The 14,673-nt window shown below is 42.1% G+C and overlaps 1 protein-coding gene and 1 non-coding gene across 3 annotated transcripts in view; both read left to right on the top strand.

The window, feature by feature from the left end:
* CAMKMT (calmodulin-lysine N-methyltransferase) overlaps positions 1–14,673 on the top strand; it is a 223,340-nt gene that overhangs the window by 64,837 nt on the left and 143,830 nt on the right. The gene's annotated exons all lie outside the window — the stretch shown is intronic.
* Positions 7,668–7,830, top strand: LOC135183632 (U1 spliceosomal RNA). Its single transcript, XR_010305622.1, has one exon. It is a non-coding gene; the product is annotated as a U1 spliceosomal RNA (small nuclear RNA).

The following is a 14,673-nucleotide window of genomic DNA, read 5'->3' as shown; positions in this document are numbered from 1 at the left end:
AGGGGCAGTCATGTTTCACCAACCTGATAGCCTTTTATGAGGACATTAGCAGGTGGTTTGATGATAGAGCAGTGAATGTGCTGTATCCTGATTTCAGTAAAGCATTTGACACTGTCTCCAACAGCATCCTTCTGGCTAAAACAAGGCAGTGTGATTGAGGTATTGAGGTAAACTGCGAGCTGGTTGAAGGGAAGAAGTCAGAGAACTGTGGCCAGTGGGATGGAGTACTGTTGGAGGCCTGCGAGTAGTGGAGTTCCCCAGAGGTCAGTACTGGGACCAGTTCTGTTCAATATATTAATCAATGACTTGGATGAGGGCACAGAGTGCACTGTCAGCAAGTTTGCTGATGACACCAAACTGGATGGAGTGGCTGCCACACCAGAAGGCTGTGCTGCCATTCAGCCAGATTTGGACAGGTGGACAGGGAGAAATTGAATGGAATTCAACAAGGGCAAAGGTAGAGTCTGGCACCTGGGAAAGAACAACCCTGGGCATCAGTGTAGGTTGGGGACTGACCTGTTGGAAGGAAGCGAAGGGGAAAAGGATCTGGGCATCCTAGTGGATGGGAGGTTGTCCATGAGCCAGCAGTGTGCTCTTGTGGCCAGGAGGGCCAGTGCCATTCTGGGGGGTATTAGAAGGGCTGTGGCTAGCAGGTCGAGAGAGGTTCTCCTGCCCCTCTGCTCTGCCCTGGTGAGGCCACATCTGGAGTACTGTGTTGAGTTCTGGGCCCCCAGTTCAAGAAGGACATAGAACTGCTTGAGAGAGTCTAGCACAGAGCCACAAAAATGATGCAGGGAATGGAACATCTGTCTTACGAGGAGAGCCTGAGGGAGCTGGGGCTGTGCTGCTTGGAGAAGAGGAGACTGAGAGGTGACCTCATCAATGGTTATAAATATGTGCAGGCTGAGTGCCAGGAGGATGGAGCCAGGCTCTGCTCGGTGATGCCTGATGACAGGACAAGGGGCAATGGGTGGAAGCTGAGACATAGGAAGTTTCGTTTAAACATGAGAAGGAATTTTTTTCCCTGTGTGGGTGACAGAGCACTGGGGGGTTGTGGAGTCTCCTTCTCTGGAGATATTCAAAACCCACCTGGATGTGTACCTGTGTCATGTGATCTAGGTGACCCTGCTCTGGCAGGGGATTGGACTGGATGAACTTTTGAGGTCCCTTCCAAACCCTGACATTCTGTGATTCTGTGATACAGTTTATCAGTTCCCATAGGATTTGGGAAGAAAGGACAAGCTGTTAAAGATCTATATAATTATATGGGAATGATTTGATAGGATTGTCATTTGAATGATCCTTCTTTTGAGTACCCAATAATCACCAGCAGGTCTGTAATATTTTTAAAATTTTAATATGAATTTGTTTTGAAACAGAATCTCCTGAAATTCCAGGAAGGCCATATTTTAATTTCTCATTTATTTGTGCATGCAGGTTGGCTGACCCCAGGAAATGATTGTGCAGAAATGATAATGAGACAAAAGAAATGTGTTATTTTTCCTTCCCTGACACGCTTTCAATCACCACAGCTCATACTAATTTTTCTTCTAGCTATTTGAGATGTGTCTGACCCCATAATATAATGAAATCCCCATGTTAGTGCTTGAAAAAAAAAGAGTGAAGGGCATGTTTACAATGCCTCTCCCTGCAGGTTAGGTTTCTACATCACGTGAAATACTACTGTGTGTATTAGTTTGCACCCTTGTTGATAACCTCCATTCAAAGAACAAGGATTAAGAACCAAATTGCAACCTCCCTGTAGAAAATCTTTAACAAGAATAGTTAACCGGAAAACTCTGTTGACTTTCTGCATTTGCCTGAGGTTTTCAGGGGAATGAAACATATATTCTTCCCTTTTCCATTCAAAGACATGAGTATGCAGTGTTCATATGCAGGGTGGTATAAAACAGGCTACCTGGGAATGAAACTTCTTTATCTCTGAGAGATTCATAAGTGCAGAAGTGTTTCAATATATGGCTGAATAGATGATTCACTGAACCTCATTCATAAAATGATTCTTCATATCATTAGAGCTTAAATGACTATGTGGGGAAAACAGTTCTACATTCTTCTGTTAATCCTGCTGAACCCTTTTTGCTGGAGATGTTTTAGTTCTGACAGTTATAGCTTATTTAGGGTTTGGAGGCCACCTAGTAAAATGGCTTACACACTGTGATTTGTAATGTAGTAGAATTCTTAAGTATGTCCTTAAAGTAAACTACATAAACAGTTTCTTAAAGTTTTGTTGCTATAACTTAAGTGTACCTTTCTTTCAATGCCAGAAAACAATCAACCAAGAGTGAGGAATGGATGATAGGGTCAACAACTAGAGCAAAACAAGAGGGTGTTTTCATAATGCTAGCAGCAATGCCTCATGGTCAATGACTGAAAGAATTCTGCCCACATTTTAGTTCTGCTCTCTCATATGAGACAACAGACACTAAAAACATGTGCCTGGAGGAGGTTGTGGTCAGAGGAATTTAGCCAGTGAATTTTGTACTCCCCAGTAGGCACTGGGCACACAAATGCTGGTGGACCTAGCATTCCTCCTTCACCCTTCTATGCCAAGCACTAACACATGCATGGAGTTCTCAGGCTGTGAATGGCTGATTACTAATTTACTCTTAAGTGGTGATCTGTGAAGGGAAGAATGTAAAGCAAAGGACAAGTGAATAAAGAATCAGAAGTGAAAGCTCCTAAATTGATTAGGTTGCTGTTACAATGTCCTGAGCTGTCAGATGTACAAAAGAATTTTTTGAACTTACTTTCCTTTTTGGGGGAACTTCTAAGTAGAGCCTGTGCTGTTACTCTTCAAAAACGAATACTCTGGTTATGTCTGCTCTTGTGAAACAGCTTCTCAATCATTCTTTTCAGCATCCACTGTAATCATAGCACAAATCCCTATTATGATGGGCACATAATTCGCTTTCTGTCTCTCTCTAAAGAGCAAATACCAACACTGCTTGATAGCTCAACAAACAGTTGTGCTGGATGACTGCCGTCAGTGTGCCTTACACTGTACTTCTACCAATCTACCACAAGTAACTTTACTCCTTCATTTGGATTTTCTAGTTTGTAGACCACACTGTGGTTGTTACTCTGAAAAAGTGTTTGCATTCTGCCAAGAAAACTATTTAAATTCCCCTATCCATTGTAGTGATCCAGAACAGCATCGGACCTTATTTTCAAGACATTGAGTATGTGTACTTACAATGGAGTTTCACCCTAAGGAGCCCTCATTTGGCTTTGTGTACTTTAGTTCTTTGCTGCTTTTCATTTTGTCATTACATTTCCTTCTTTTCTTTTCCATAAGTAACGTCACTCACGGAACATTCCTGAAAAGCAGTTTGTATGTCTGAGATACCATGAACTTGTGAGGAACAGTTAATTACCCTGCTTGGGTATGAAGATACCATTTTTACCCAAAAGAGATGAGTGAGGGAACCCATATAAAAAAAAAACAAACCAAAAAACACTAGAAGGCACTAAGAGTTTTGTCCTTCTTCATGCTTTCATCTCAGGACAAGTTAGAAACATTCCTTAAATGTCCTTAAGCTGATACAAAGACTCTAACTTAAGAGCTGCTTATAACACGTCAAGTTTCAAACTCAAAGCACAAAATATAAGCCTCGTTTTCCTGCTCTGATTACCTGAGAGGAAAAATGACTGCTAACAAATTTCCTGCTTACATACATGTCCTGGGGGCTTACTGGAGTAAAAAGGGAACTGCCCCATTTGGGTGGATACCAGCCAGCTTCACAGGTTTCCCTGTGCTGCAGGATCACTGCAAAAGAGGAAGATCACGTCATCTCCTCAACACAGATGTTCTCATAGTGTACATCCATTTCTAAAGCTTACTGCTGTTTCTCTATACTTGCTTTTCCCCCCTTGCCACTGAGGGAGTTACCAGTGCATGTTCTTCCTTTTTAGTAAGAAATAACAGCCTGTTAGGTAGATTTCAACTGGGCTTTTGGGTAACCACGTTCTGCTATTCATTAAATATCAGCTAGGAGGGTAGAAGGGCTGGGACATTATTCTGAGGATTGTTCTAGGGTAATTTTTGGCATCACAGCATATTAATTTTTTGGCCTGATTATTCTAAGAAATGTAAAATTATGTCTGTATTTAGATGCATATTACAAGTATGGATATCTCTCTCTTTTTTTTTTTTTTTTTTGGTTTTTTTTTGGTGGAAGTGGAAATATGTTGGACTCTGGCCAGTCTTACTGATTGACCAAATGTTTAAAAAATGCTTGACATTACTATTGCTTGACCAAGAATTTTGTCTTGAATTCCTGTTCTTTCCTGTCCATGCAGAAAGAGGGGCTGGTTAATCCCTTAGTTATAGAATGTTTAAATCCATTCATAGAACAGCACCATAGGATCATCATAGGATCACAGGATGTTAGGGTTTGGAAGGGACCCAAAGAGATCATCGAGTCCAACCCCCCTGCCAGAGCAGGGCAATACCAACACAGATCACAGAGGAACACATGCAGACAGGCCTTGAAAGTCTCCAGAGAAGGAGACTCCACAACCTCCCTGGGGAGCTTGTTCCAGTGCTCTGTGACCCTTATAGTAAAGAAGTTCCCCCTTGTGTTGAGGCAGAACCTCTTTTGCTGCAACTTACACCCATTGCTCCTTGTCCTATCCCAGGGAGCAGTGAGCAGAGCCTGTCCCCTGGCTGCCTTCAGATACTTATAAACATTGATCAAATCCCCTCTAAGTATTTTCTCCAGACTAAAAAGCACCAGGGCCCTCACCCTCTCCTCATCAGGCAGTGCCCTCCAGTGCCCTAATCATCCTCCTAGCCCTCTGCTGGACCCTCTCCAGCAGATCCCTGTCCCTCTTCAACTGGGGAGCCCAAAACTGAACACAGTATTCAAGATGAGGTCTCAGCAGGGCAGAGTAGAGGGGGAGGAGAACCTCCCTTGATCTGCTGGACATACTCCTAATACAGCCCAGGATCCCATTGGCCTTCTTGGCCACAAGGGCATATTGCTGTGCCATGGGTAACTTGTTAGCCACGAGAACCCTCAGGTCCCTCTCCACAGGGCTGCTTTCCAGCAGATCACCTCCCAGCCTGGACTGGTGCGCTTTGTTATTCCTCCCCAGGTTCAGGACTCTGCACTTGTCCTTGTTGAACTTCATCTGGTTCCTCTGTGCCCATCTCTCAGTCTGTCCAGGTCTCTCTGGATGGCCACACAGCCTTCAACTGGATCAGCCAAGCCTCCCAGCTTGGTATCATCAGCAAATTCGCTGAGTAGACTCTGTCTGTCTGTCGGTGCCCTCATCAGTGTTGTTGATTAAGATGTTGAACAGGACTGGCCTCAGCACTGATTCCTGATGGACACCACTGGTCACAGCTCTCCAGCTGGACCTGGCACCATTAAGCACCACCCTCTGAACTCTGTCTTGCAAACAGTCCCTAACCCACCTCACTGTCTGCGCTTCCATCCCACATGTCCTCAGCTTGCTCACTAAAATGCCATGGGAGATTGTGTCAAAGACCTTGCTAAGGTCAAGGTAGAGTACATCCACTGGTTTCCCTGAATCTACCCATTCAGTTATGGCATCATAGAATTCTATCAGGTTAGTCAAGCGTGACTTCCCCTTGGTAAATCCATGCTGACTACTCCTGATAACCTTCTTCTCTTCCAAGTGCCTTGAGATACCATGTTTATCTTAACATCTGCAAGGGTTCTTTGTTGGGAACTGGCTGAAAAAGAGGGGGCATGAGCCCCTAGAAGCTTGTACAATCAAGCCTTGGATGTGAGGTCTGAGCTTTGGAACTGCAGTAAACCACAGTGCTGTGTGTGTGAAGAAGCTCAGAGGAATTTGTCCTTGAGCCTTCTGATAAACGGCTTCTGTGAGACTGTGTCCAGAGTAGGAGGGAAATAGGAGGAATATGCAAATTCTAGTATCTAGGTGCACTAAATGCTTTTGCAGTAACTGCAAGTAGGGAGGATCATGCATATTCAAATATTTAGATGCACCAAATGCTAGTGAACAGTACCATGTTACATGCTGCATGTGCTCACTTTTCTCACCCTGACTGAAAAGTATGTGACTTGTAACTTGAAACCTGATGCTCCAATAAAGAGTTGGATTGCTTGGATAGCACAGCTCATATTGAGCCGTCTCCATGCTTTCCCGTTCCCTTCCGTGGTTCTTTGTGCTTTCATATGCTTACCTGTAAGTTTCCTGGAACATGGAAAAGTTAAGACAATTATTCATCTATATTTTGCAAGATTGAGCAAAATGAAACTTTTAATCCTGTTTTTGTAGTTGGCTTTATGTTGTTTTGTGCATGTTGAATATTCATGTATGCTTGTTGCAATGACTGCTTTGCAGCCAAGTGGCTTGCCGGGCCCTGAAGTTTGTGACAGTTTGCTTTGTTTCCAGAGATTTTCTGTTAAGAAGATTATACAATGTATGCCTTTTAAGTTTCAGCATTTTTCTTATTAGGATGTGGTGATTTCAGTGTGTTAGTGAAACAGTGTTTGTAACATTAGTGCATTGTGTTCAGGTGAAGAGGGATACTGAAATCAGCATGTTCTGAATGTTATGATGCTGACGTTTCCCTGAATGGCTCATTTGCAGAATCAAAACAGCATTTTAAAAAGATCACACTAGAAAAAAAAAAAACAACCATCTAAAACAGTAACAGCTTGCTGTGTACTCCCTCACATCCCCCAGCCCCCAACATTTAATCAGCAGTCTTTTTAGCTTATAGAATCCTAAGTGATTTTTCTTTCCTACTTAAGGCCATTTTAGATATGCTCACTAAGTGGACCTAGCAGTACCTAGTATACAACTCATGATAGGAAAGTGCTCGAAGTTCAGGGGGCATTTGTCTCCCTTCTCACAAATTCATTTAAGTACCAGTCTTGCCACAGCTTTAACTGGGGCAGACAACCATACAAATGACTTGAGATAAAATGAAAATAATGGACTGAGCTGGGTGCCGGGGGTGGTAGTTACACTGCATGCACATCAATAAGCATTGAGTGTTATTCTATGCTAATGTAAGCCTGATGGATCAGCTTTCCCTTTTAGCCTAGAGGACCATTAAGCACTAGAAGCTGGGTCAAACTGATATAGTAAGGCAGATGTACCCTAACGGTTGGCAACAGTAGTTAACAAGCATTAATTTGCTATGTGTGAGACTAATACTTTTTAAAATCTTCATGGGGACAACAAAGATCAGAGCATAGATAGCACTTCTTTGTTTAATTTTATTTTGTAGACCATTCCTTCTAGAAAAAAAAAACAAACCCTAAGATGCAAACCATGAATACAGCACTGAGCAGTTCCTTCAGAAGCAGCCGATGCATTATTGAATGCTACACAACATGAAAACGTTGCACGTGGTTGCCACAAAATCTAAGGAAGCTCTCACAGGACACTATGATGTTTTATTGGAATTCAAATTAAATACAATGTATTCTTCCTAAATTTTCTTTGCGGCCATGAAAATATGAAAACGAAAGTCAAATGACTGAGTTAGAGAAACAGCCTGAAGGCAACATGAGAAACAAAATGCCACTATTTATGTACATCTGGCTCCAAAGGGAACTTTCCCCTCAACATCTCAAGATCATAAGAAAGAGATATCTTTAGTCTGTTTTGCTTATACCTAGGCACTGATGCCTCAGATACAGTTACTTACTGGCAGGGCAGACACCATGATCAGGCAGGTGGTTTTCCCAGGGCGAGGCTCCTTCTCTGTACTCCAGGTGTGCTGACCCCTGTGATTTCCCCAAATGCGGGAAACTCGATGGCATAATTTGTGGTAGTGGGGGACTGCGTTCGTGCTCTCACCTTTAATTTGTATGACACCAAGCTAGGAGCAGCTGTGGATCTGTTGGAAAGTAGGAGAGCCCTGCAAGGGGACCAAGACAGCTTGAATGGGTGGGCAGAGGCCAGTGGCATGAGATTTAACGAGGCCAAGCGCAAGGTTCTGCACTTTGGCCACAACACTCCCAAGCAGTGCTACAGGCTGGGGACAGACTGGCTGGAGAGCAGCCAGGAAGAAAGGGACCTAGGGGTACTGGTAGATAGTAGGCTGAAGATGAGCCAGCAGTGTGCCCAGGTGGACAGGAGAGCCAGTGGCATCCTGGCCTGTATCAGGAACAGTGTGGCCATTAGGATGAGGGAGGTTATTCTTCCCCTGTACTCAGCACTGGTCAGGCCACACCTTGAGTGCTGTGTCCATTTCTGGGCCCCTCAATTCAAGAGAGATGTTGAGGTGCTGGAAGGTGTCCAGAGAAGGGCAGCAAGGCTGGTGAGGGGGCCTGGAACACAAACCCTATGTGGAGAGGCTGAGGGAGCTGGGGTTGTTTAGCCTGGAGAAGAGGAGACTCAGGGGGGACCTTATTGCTGTCTACAACTACCTGAAGGGAGGTTGTAGCCAGGTGGGGGTTGGTCTCTTCTGCCAGGCAACCAGCAACAGAACAAGGGGACACAGTCTCAAGTTGTGCTGGGGAAAGTATAGGCTGGATGTTAGGAGGAAGTTGTTGCCAGAGAGAGTGATTGGCATCGGAATGGGCTGCCCATGGAGGTGGTGGAGTCACCATCCCTGGAGGTGTTCAAGAAAAGCCTGGCTGAGGCACTTGGTGCCATGGTCTAGATGACTGGATAGGGCTGGGTGCTAGGTTGGACTGCATGATCTTGGCGATCTCTTCCAACCTGGTTGGTTCTATGATTCTACTGTTGAAGCAGGTAGCCAGACTTAGCTAATACACATCTAAATGTAAAAGTTACTGGTTTTCCATCTGTTCTTTAAAACAATACTATTCACTATTTTTTTATATTATTTTATTGCATGTGTGGAGCTGCTTTTGATAATGAAAATGAGCTTTAGATAACCAAAATGACATTGGCAATGCTGATGAATAGTCATAAAAATCAATATAATGCATTAAATACGGTATCTATGATTCTTATACTTTAAAGGTATGTTGAGAAACTAGGCTGTAGTTACTTTGGGCCTTGCTATTTTTGCTGTGATGGTGTGGCCTTATGCACCCCAAGCCTTAGCTTTATTGAGGTCTACTCACAATCTACGCTGTCAGGGCCAAGGTGACCTCATCAATGTTTATAAATAGGTAAGGGTGAGTGCCAGGAGGCTGGAGCCAGGCTCTGCTCAGTGATGCCTGATGGCAGGACAAAGGCCAAGGGATGGAAGCTGAGGCATAGGAAGTTTCATTTAAACATGAGGAGGACTTTTTTTTCCCTGTGAGGGTGACAGAAGACTGGAACAGGCTGCCCAGGGGGCTTGTGGAGTCTCCCTCTCTGGAGATATTCAAAACCTGCCTGGATGTGTTCCTGTGTGATCTGGTATAGGTGACCCTGCTCTGGCAGGGGGTTGGACTGGATGCACTTTCAAGGTCCCTTCCAGCCCCTAACATTCTGTGGTTCTATAAACTTGTTTGAAATTCAGCACATACTGAAAAGAGACACCTAAAGCAGAAATACCTATTTTACTCCAGGCAAAACTGTGTTTGTTTGGATGGCTTAGGGTTTTTTTTTTGTTTGGTTAGTTGCTGGTGTTTTTTTTAACTTCACTGCCTGCCTAGCCTTGATCTTTTATGTAGAAGCACTGTTAGAAGTTGGCTTGGTGTAGAATAATCTTATTGATTGAAATGTGTTTACTTTCCTGACCATGAAAATAGGAATTTATCATTTAGCTTCCCCTTAATTAGAAGTATATTTGTAAAAACTTAAGAGTTACAAAATGAACTTCCATTCATGGAATAGAGATCTTTAAAAGGTACTGAGTTTTCTTCTGCTTTGGGGCATTTTAAAGGGGATAGGTGCCTGTTCATTGCTGGTGTCTTTTTGTACTATGTGTAGTACTTTTTTACTATGTGTAAAAAGGAGAGAGTAACTCCTCACAGAATGGGATTGGAAGTCCAGAAATGAAGTGTTTGACAAAATTCTAGGGAACAAGACCTCAAATCAAAACAAACAAAAAGCACTCCAGTCACAAAGCTTGTGATTTCCTTTTATTTCCAAGGTCCTAAGAAAGGAGAAAGAAAAATACGTTCTGAAGATCTGAACAGCCTGTCTGTGATATTGCAGGATCTAAAGATGACTTTTGTAGAGGATCTAAGCTATTATCAGTGGAAAAAAAATAGTAAGTTGCAGATAAAGGATGAAAAAGAAAGGAATATGTGTGAGCAATTGGTTTGTATCACACCTGTAAGCTTTTTCACATTTTCTGAAGCTTAACAGTAGCAAGCAACAGCTTCAGAAAATGTTTTATGCTCATTTGACTAAAGGCAAGGTCAGACTTCATTATTTCCTCTCCAAACTACCATCCACCTTGAGTAGATTTCTGTATGTTTAGTGAAAAGAGTCAATGTAGAGTATTGGCTTTGTCCCTTTCTAACTGAAGCAGCTTGGCAGACATTGTGCCAATCTTTGAAGAAGCCCTGTAGCAAAAAAATGATTGGACTGTTCAGCATCTCAGCAGAACTATCAGCAAAACCTTCAAAAGCTTCTTTATTCACTCAGGCTGTGCTTTTGCTTCTTCACTTGGTCACTGGTGGATTGACCTGCTGGCTTGACTTTTCAGCTGGCGTGATTTCTCACCTTAACAGTAGTTAGCAAAACCAGCATTCTAAGTACATGGTTATCTACTCAAGGTGACAGATGTTTAGGTGACCCTGAACTTACCGTCCACAATGTGGGAGACAATTCGGAGAAGCATATACATAGTCTGGTGTCTTAAGTAGCCACCAGGACTGCAGCTGTATGGTAGAATTTCAGGGTGAGAAGTGCCATCTCAAGAAACTGAGGGACTGGAAGCCCACTAGCTCCTCATTTACAATCATAGAATTAACCATGCAGATCATGCAGTCCAACCTATCCCCCAGCCCTATCCAGTCAACTAGACCATGGCACCAAGTGCCTCATCCAGGCTTTTCTTGAACACCTCCAGGGATGGTGACTCCACCACCTCCCTGGGCAGCCCATTCCAATGCCAATCACTCTCTCTGGCAACAACTTCCTCCTAACATCCAGTCTATACTTCCCCTGGCACAACTTGAGACTGTGTCCCCTTGTTCTGTTGCTGGTTGCCTGGGAGAAGAGACCAACCCCCACCTGGCTACAATCTCCCTTCAGGTAGTTGTAGACAGCAATGAGGTCACCCCTGAGCCTCCTCTTCTCCAGGCCAAACAACCTCAGCTTGCTCAGCCTCTTTAGAGGCTGTCCCTCATCCTATTTAGATAGGTATCAAAAAATCACCGGAATTATTTGACAAGAATGAGATTGTTTTCAACGAAGCTCATTTATCTGGCCCAGGTCAGATCTGCCAGATTTCATTCACATTTTATTTCTATGAAATAACTCAAAAAGCATTAAAATCAGACCTTTTGTGAAATGGTACTGTGAAGCATCTGATCTGGAAAGAGATGCAGGCTTTCTGAGGGGGAGATGACACCAGGTAAGCTAAAACCACTAATAACATCAGTTTGTTTAAACAGCACAAGACAACTTGCCGAGGAAAAGGGCTGAGATGCTACAGGTGACAAAGCTCATTAAGATTATATATGCTGATGGGGAATTCCAGGCATATATCTAACTTGTCATTCCAATATAACTTGGTGACTGAGTGAATTGACTCTGGGTCAGATCTCTCATTCATTATCATGACCTGTTGTCTTGGTGATTGGCTGGGAACAGACTCGAAGGCGACTAAGACTTCTAGGAGTGATATAGAACTTTGGAACTTGCATCCTGAACTGCCCACAGAAAGGAAAAGAAAGTGAGAATGCTTTGGATATTGCAGTGGAAAAGAAGAGGTTAGAGAACAGGAATAGCTTTCATTAAGGTGTTGTTTTTTTTTAATGTTCACTTGCAGCACAGATTTTGAAAATGTGCAAGGAAATGCAGGTTAATTCTCACCATTTTCTCTGAGGTCTGTGACTTCCTAACAGTGCTGTTTTAATGAAAATGAGAGTGATTTAGGAAGGAATGAAAGTTTTCATCTGGGACCTGTACATGCTTGTAGGAAACTTGAGTTAAAAGGCAGGCTTTTTCCACTCTTTGACTTAAAAGAGGAAGAAATAGTAAGAGTGGCTGCTATGAATTGTGATGGGGAAACAAACAGAAATTGACCTTGTGAACTGGTAAACAGGAAAGCTGCATCATGAATTCAGAACTTTATTTTAGAAGAATTTTAAATATTTTGGTATAAATTTGGGAAACTAGATGCTTTGGGAAAGTGTTTCTGAAGAGGAGGACAAGATATGTTAAATATGAATAATGGTATGTAATTAGTGTTAAAATAGGAACTAAGAAAGCCTGCAAGTTTACAATTAATTATATTTTAATGGAAAAAAATCTTCATAAGACATTTCAAGTGTTCTTTTCAAAGTAGTACTGTAGGTCTGCAGTGCCTATGTAGATACCATAATACTCTATCTTCAAAGAAAAGCACAGTTTAAAGCCTGTTGAGACCAAACATGCAAGATTCTAGAATTACATTGCAATAAAATGGAAGTACAGAATTTCAATAATTCTCTGAAGCTCAAGAATGTTGAGAATTTAAATTATATGCAACATGGTCAATCTGATTCTCATTCAGCTATTTGTATTCTGGAGTCAGTTGAAGTGACCTGCAGGGTATGTGTGTAATGTTAACGGTGTGGATTTTAAACCCATTTATTCTTTTAGTAATTTTGTGTAGGACGTTCATAGATGTAGTTTACTTTTAATGTGTTTTGTGCAATGTCCTTATGTTAAGTAAATTGAGAGACTGTAGGAAATAATTGGCTATTGTAGTTTTTATTGTTTTCTTCTTAAAGTCAGTCAAGTAATCATATCCACATTACCTAATTACGTGATTTCAGTAGAAAAATAAGAGACTGCAATGGCAATGGGAGATATAACAATGTAGTAACTTCCTTTTTCTTGAAGACTGGATTCAAATAAAATTCAGTTAAAAAAAATGGTTTAGTGTTGACAGGATTTTGAGGCATATTCAGGATTATTGCATGACTTGCAGAACTGCTAGGTATAATTCAAAGAGGTCCAGGTTTGGTCTACCTGCACTGTAAAAGCGAGACAGGCAAGACTGTGAAATTGAGATAGGTTATTCAGGATACATTGAAGATAATTAGTAGTTCATGCCTATGAGATATGGTAATTTAGGGCATAGAAATCATACCATAGATTCTAATGTCCATGATATACCCTATTACTGAATGCTTAAGCACCCAAAGCACCACGCTTTGAGCTATGTATGGTTAGTGATATGCAAGCTACTTTAGCTACAGGGTGGTATCTACAGAGTCACGAGCAAGCTAGAATGGAGCAGAGAGCTGCTGCTTTTGCAGCTTCCCTACCTGTACTGATCAGGTACCAAGGCAAATAAAGTTTTAAGACCTTTTCATTTTGGTAGTAATCTCTTCAGTGTGTGCTTTATCTCCTTTTTTATTTCTTGCTTGTACAGCAGCAATGAATACAAGAATATAATTACTTATGTAGTTTACTAGCACAAGCTGCAGGCAGAGGGTAAACAGCAAGCTGGGGATGATTATATAGTAAACCCACTGATCTCTATTAAAAAAACATCCCCGGAAAAGCATATAGGTCAGTTAAGAAGAATAGTTAGATGACCAAAACAACTAGGGAATGGAAGAAGGCTGAATGTGATTGGGTAACTCAATACAGGGTTATCAGAAGTAGGAACACTTCCTATATAGTTAAGTATAACCACCTGTTTTTGAAGAGGAAATAAATCTCCTAGTCCACATATGATTCTAAAAAGGCATTTCAAATCAGCAGGAATACTGTTTTTAAGGCTTGTGAGATTGTTCTTACAAAACACTTGGTTTTGATTGAGTAGTATCTGGAATGGGATTTCAGTCTCTAAAATTAGAGAGACATCAAGATGACAGGTCCAAACCACGAGTTACTGCAGTAATGTAGTATTTTAAAGCAATATCCATTCCTAAAACACAGGTGAATGGGAACTTTTGTGAAATTACAGGTATTACTGGCAGAAAAGCACTGATCTATTTGCCAGATTGCTCTGCCTAAATAGGTAGCATATTGGGAAACAAATTTCCTTTCCTTTGAAAATTAAATTTTAAACCTGAGTTTTCAATTTGTTTATTTTCCAGCCTGGAAGGGAATCATTGTAATACTGATCATTAAAGGAAACCAAAACACCTACAGTAGGGAGACAAGAACTTTAAGCTCTGGTGTCCCAGACTTTCTTTAAAACCAAAAAAGAAGTATTATGTTTGGTTGTTTTGGGGATGATTTGTGTGTGTGTGTGTGTGTTTATTTTCACGCAAGCTGTAAGGGCCAGGGAGTGGTTTCATGATGTTAGCCCTGTGGAGGAGAGTAGCATCTCACCTTGCACTGGCAGCACGTGTATCAGCTTCATGCAGTGATTTGTCTAACTGCCCCCCCCCCCCCCCCCCCCCCCGTTGGTCTTGTACGGCTGTCCTTTCTCTTGTGTTGGGTAAAATAGCTATGTCTGATGAATTAGTCAATGTATTAACCTAAAGGACAAATAATGTGTGTGTGTATTTGCCTTTGTTGGTCTTGCTGGTTAAAGCTGATGAAATTTGACAGTACAGCTCAGCTGATACTAGCACACACTAGCCTGTGTGCTAGTTTGAAGCTAGCTGGAATGTTTTGGTGAGA

This window comes from Pogoniulus pusillus, chromosome 18, assembly GCF_015220805.1.
Source record: "Pogoniulus pusillus isolate bPogPus1 chromosome 18, bPogPus1.pri, whole genome shotgun sequence".
Taxonomy (NCBI): Eukaryota; Metazoa; Chordata; class Aves; order Piciformes; family Lybiidae; genus Pogoniulus; species Pogoniulus pusillus.
This window is presented reverse-complemented; position numbering and strand designations above follow the sequence as displayed.